This window comes from Quercus lobata, chromosome 5 (assembly GCF_001633185.2).
Source record: "Quercus lobata isolate SW786 chromosome 5, ValleyOak3.0 Primary Assembly, whole genome shotgun sequence".
Lineage (NCBI taxonomy): Eukaryota > Viridiplantae > Streptophyta > Magnoliopsida > Fagales > Fagaceae > Quercus > Quercus lobata.
Genome location: NC_044908.1, coordinates 45,964,564 through 45,970,396, shown reverse-complemented (window position 1 = coordinate 45,970,396; position 5,833 = coordinate 45,964,564). Strand labels below are relative to the sequence as shown.

At 29.8% G+C, this 5,833-nt stretch overlaps 1 long non-coding RNA gene across 4 annotated transcripts; it reads left to right on the top strand.

The window, feature by feature from the left end:
• Positions 1-58: 58 nt before the first annotated feature.
• LOC115992580 lies at positions 59-5,630 on the top strand. 4 transcript variants are annotated; one of them, XR_004092561.1, is made up of 7 exons: positions 59-249; positions 347-557; positions 1,391-1,441; positions 1,868-2,021; positions 2,901-3,048; positions 3,140-3,254; positions 5,198-5,630. It is a non-coding gene; the product is annotated as an uncharacterized LOC115992580 (long non-coding RNA). The 4 variants fall into 4 exon arrangements; XR_004092562.1 differs by having other exon boundaries at positions 329-557; positions 1,868-1,946; XR_004092560.1 differs by having other exon boundaries at positions 61-249; positions 1,868-1,946.
• Positions 5,631-5,833: the final 203 nt, after the last annotated feature.

The following is a 5,833-nucleotide window of genomic DNA, read 5'->3' as shown; positions in this document are numbered from 1 at the left end:
AAAAAAAAAAAAAAAAAAAGAAAAAAAAAAAGAAAGAGAAAGATTGCTACACGGAGAAAGGAGAAACAGAGACCGAGAGAAAAGAGAGACAAAAAAATAGAGAGGCAGAGAACGGAGAAGGAGAGAGAGATCGAGAGATCAAAAACTACAGTTTGCAATCAAGAATAAAAGATGTCTCTCCCTTCCTATCAGATTTTCTGCCATCACCGTAAACCTCCACTTGCTACCCGACCATCAAAATCTCTACTGGTAAGTTCTGTTTTAAATTTAAAAATTTAGGGTTTTGGGTTTTATTTGGAGAATCAATTGGGTGTTAATTATGATTTAGAATGGTATTTTGGGTCAGATTTGGTTTTGATTAAGGGATACGAAGATAGAGGAACCAAGTAGAGTTCGTAGCGATACTGCGATACAGAGAAAGGGAAGGAGAAAAAAAAAAGATTGCGGCACAGTGAGGATTTGCTAATTCTTTCCCTGGAATAAGAAGAAGTAAGGAAGATGAAGCGACAAGAATGAAGAGGAGTCATACCCCGCCCATTACGACATGCTTTTGATGGGTACCTATTCTTTTTCTTTTAAATTTTTTCCCAAATTTAGAAGGAAGATTTGACCTTTTATCTATTTTGAAAGTTAGGTTTTAGTTCCTGATTAAAACTCAGAAACTAACAAGAGTTCTTTTGATTAACAATGCATCCGTCGGGTTCCTATTCTTTCTCAAACTTTTTTTTTTTTCACAAATTTAAAGTTAAATTAATTTTGTTATATGTTTTCCAGTTATACAATTGCAATGAGATTTTGTTTCTTGAAATTAGGGTTAAGGAAATCAGAGTTATGATATTTGACTTTTTTTATTAAATATCTTCGGTAATGGTTTGTTTGAATTCTTCTTTTTTGGATTTAAATCATTCAATTTCTTTCTCTGCAAATCTAGAGTCTCTAATTTAATCAAAGCAAAGGTATTAATTTCTTTTCCTTACATTCTCTTCGATTATGGTTTGCTTTCAATTTAGGAATTTGGATTTATAACCCTTTTCCTCTCTATTTGTTAAAATCAAGGAAAACACTCACAATATGAAAATCCTACCTGAGTTTTATTGGCCTCTTACCTGTTCTGTTTTTTTAAGGGGAGTGAAATTGTGGGATTTTGAAATCTGATAGAATAACTTTCTCTATATATTTTTAAAAAAGAGACTTTTAAGTCTTGATTTTGTTGTTTTTGATGTTGGATTTTAATGGGTTTAAATTGTGAAATCTAAAAGTATAATAGTAAAAGGAAATGCATCAAGTTCTAAAGTTTTCTTTTTTGTTTGTCTCAAATTTCAATTACATTTGTTAGTATACTTTTATAATTGTGGATTACTTTTGGTATTTAAATACCATGAAATTTCAGTAAGTTGCGGAGACAAGTAGAGAATCTGTCATGTAGCCAGAACCACTACAGGTAAAGGTTATTGTTTATTCGTTTTTAAATTATGCCATAACTTGATTTTATGTTTAGTCATTTGGTTGGATAGGTTTGGATTTATGTATTTCAGTTAGATTTGGATTTGGCTATAATAATTGGGTTAGAAATTTTTCTTTCCCCGTAATGAGCATTTTTAAATTTGTGCCTTTGGTTTTTTGTTAAATTCCTTATTCAAAATCTTGGTTTCTCTATTTGTGTTTGCCTTTTGTTGGAGCCATTGGATTGTGTGGAATTATAATGGTGTGGACATCAGATATTTTTAATTGGCATGGACCTATTAATGTTCCTCAAATTTTTTTTTGATACCTCATCATTTCTTTCTTTGTTTTAGAGTTATGATTGAATTTTAACCTATGGTGCCTATTGTTTCTATTTGTGTTATTTATATTTCAATCTATGTAGAGAGCAAAGAGTAGGGAGGCAATGAGACATGAGAGAATCAGAAGTGTTACCAACAAAGGATGCAATTTCAACATGATTGGTAAACCCAATGCGGCTAGCTAATCTTCTTTACAAGATAGCCTTTATTGTCTACAACAATCTGTCATTAACATAGGTTTTAAACTTTTAATTCTTTTTCACCTTTCTTATATGGCACACTTTCTACTTCTTTCTATTTGTGCATAGGACTTCTATTATTTCTGTTAATTGTTTCTTCAAACTTATCTTATTTTAAAATGATATTTTATTTCATATTTTTAGTGCATATTGGCATGACCAGCATGGAGATTTATTGAGTTTTTTTAATGCCTCTTATAAGTGTTGAATATAGAGGACAAAACAGGGGTATAATAGAGTTGTTGGTGACGGATAATGTCTATATTCTCATGTATTTTCTTTTTAAGTTCTTTTTGGCACTTAAATGTGAAGAGAAAACAATAGAAGACCAGCAATTGTTGTTGAACATTCCACTTGACAAAATGCAACTAATCCTAACCATGAAGAATAGATTATCATTGTACAAATACATATGATCATTTCTTAGAGTATGAGTTTTTGATGGCTGTAGGTAATATTTTGAATATTATAATCCACCTTTAATCTTATGTAATGAAAATTATCATAAATAGAGGGGTTATATATCTTTAGTAAACTTTGGTGCTTAGTCTTACTATAGTTTGAAAATGTACTACAATTTGACAGTAGGCATGATCTATTGACAAACGATCCTTAATTTCCAACCTGTTACTTAAGATTGCATTAAGAAATTGGTCTTACAATCACCCATTAATGTGTAGTAGTCTCTCTTTTGTTTCAGTTTTGCCCTTGCAACATGTGAATAAAATGCTTTTTGGAAAAATCTTGATAGAATTTTGGAGGGTTAAATTATAATGGAAGTAACTACTGCCATGTTATTTCCTTTTTTTTTTTTTAATATAAGAAAATTAAATATTCAACAAACTAATAGAAAAACATGTCAAATGGTGATGCATAGATTGAACACCACAATGGACATTAATGTTACACAAATTATACCAAGGAGACCACATGAAGTACAGGATGGAGAACTTTCCTTGCATAATGGAAAATCAGTATCTTAAATAAAGGACTTGGAGTGGAACTTAGAGACAAAGGTATCAAAGGTAAACGAGAAAAACTATTTGTAAATTTACAAATGCACACATAATATAAATATACATTATACTAACAACTTTGCAACTGAAACAAGTATAGGATACATGTCCAAGTAGAAAGTAAAACCGATTCAACAACATTCATTTCGTTTGACAAAGCGACTGAGAAATTTGTATCTAAGATTGTAAAAGAACTTGCAGAGATATAAGCAGAGGTAATTTCAATTAGAAATATCAATTCTATTTCCGTAGCTTTTCCTCTTACATACATTATCCCCAATCTGTCCTTGCACTCAAAAACAATGCCAGTCAATTTTATTTCTATTAGCAAAACACTTGCACTTTATTAGCATCATTATTTGAACAATTAACCATCCACCCCCTTTCATATTTTACTATTACATTAAGTGAAATAAACCAACCTTCAAAAACAATTTTGTTCTTCAAAAAACACACAGAATCTCATGCAAAGCGTTAATCATGATGTATGTATGTTTACTTTGCTAAATTTATGAGCTCTTAGGTTTTCTTCTTTTCCTATTACTAACCAATCATATTGACAGTTTATGCCTGATGTGTTAGTGTACAATATTGTTGATTAAAATCATAATGGTTGTTGAGGTTGTACTACTCTTTGTATTTCTATGGTAGGTAACGTAGAAGTAACAACCATATAGTTTATCTCTACTATATACAATCTCTTCTACCAAAAAAAAAAAAAAAAAAAAGATTGGTGGGGAGATATTTCTAAGAAAGGGGCTCTGCCTTGGCAAATAACAGTTGTGATGGAAGACATCTGAGACTTCCTGGCTTAGTGTAGACATTTATATTTTGTACATAGAAATTTTTGGCAAAAGAAAAGTCTTAGGTGCATTTTTTTGGGACAATAACTGCAGTGCTTAGTAGTTTTTCTATCTTCAAGATTTATAGAAAGCTTATAGAAATGTTCAAAGGGCTTAAAAAGGTTTGTAATTCCATATGCAATATATTTGGATCAATGATGATTTAAATGCCAGTCAAGTTTTTTGGTTGGCATGTATGGTATGCATTATAAAATGCATATAAGTTTAGATTTAAATATGATTTTTTATTTTATTTTGTTAGATAGTATGGTTTAGTAGGAGTTGTGAAATTGAATTAAACATCCATTGAATGGATAAACTAAGGAGAATATGTGTCTAAAATTAAATTTATGTCCTGAGGTAGCTTAAACAAAACATAGATTATGATCAAACTTTGTGGTTTATATGCATTTATGATTTTTTTTTTTTTTTTTTTTAGTTCCTTATCAAGTTTCTAAGATACATTTACTTTGTGCAGTATATAAATGTTAGAGGCACATTGGAATTCAAAAGAAAAAAAAAAATTTAGCTAATGTTGAATTAGCATCTTCAAATGCACTTGGTTGGATTGTTTTAGATTAGATATTTGAGTTAGATTTGGTTTTAATTATGGTATTGGGTTTAAAATAAATTTTGTTTTGAGTATTTGAATTAGATCTGGATTAAAATTGTAATACCGTATGCAGTCATCTCATCTCTTTTATAAACTACTAATCTCTTAGGTGATAAATATCATGGGTATTTTGATTGGATTGGTTTTGTTTTAGGCATTTGGGTTAGATTTATTTATTTTAAATAATCTGAATTTTTTTGTAATTAAGGTACGTATTTAGGTTAGAAGCAGTTTTGCTATGGGTATTTGTGTAAGATTTGGTTTTGATTTATAATATATAATTGTTAAACTTCTATTCAGTCATAAGTTAATCTTTGACTTGGGAGGGGAGAATGTTCCACATGGAAGCCTTTCAAAATTGGATATGGAATTTGAGCATATTGGTTTGATGGGCATGTTTTATTTTCTTTGCAAGTATTGATTTTAAAGTTTTTCAATCTGTGAGTCTTTACATTGTCAATTAGTTAACAGTTTTTTTTTTCCCCAATTTCCTTTGGGGCTTCTTGAATGCTGAAAAAGCTGTAAGAAAGACAGAGAATTACCATTTTCTGTTTGCAAGATTTGGGGCTGTGCAAGCTTGAAAATAATATAATTTAGCTTGATTTTTTAAAAAAAAATATTTTTGTTTGTTCAGCTTTTGAGAAAATTAACTACTATGAAAGAAAATATCATGTTGATTCTCACAACAATTCTCTATTTGCAGCTTATAAACCTGCTGAAGATGGAAAGTGAGAAGATGATAGCATGCTTATTCAAATGCTTCGCAAACGAAACAATGCTACTAAACAAAAAGCATCAAAGAAGAAGAAAAATTGAAGGAGGAAAAATAGCAACTACAGAATTCAATTTAATTTTCAATTTTTGTTTTTCCTCCTACGTGTTCTACTATTTTTAAAGAGTGATTGAAATTGTGGAACTTTGAAATCTGAAAGTGTAATGTTATTTATACAAAGTTGATTATTTCATAGATTTTAGTCAATATTTCACCCTATCTGCATAATTATGAGGGTTAGCTACTTTAAACTTTTATTTTAATGGTAGACAATTGTAGAAAATGTATTTTGTTGTTGTAATTTTATGGTTGCTGGTGGGTGAATTTTCAATAATAAAACAATGAATGTGATTGCTATTAAGTTGACAGGTTTTTTGTGGTATTATCTTAATATCTTTTGGTTAATTTTTTGTTTATAGTTTGTGAAATTTCTATTGCTATGACAGCCTTGCAGCTATTCTTTGATGATAATTTCATATTATCCAACCAACTGATGTGAATGCTCTTAGGGTGTGTATGTGTTGATCATCCTTATGTTTGGTTTATTTGTTTTACCATTAAGCTACA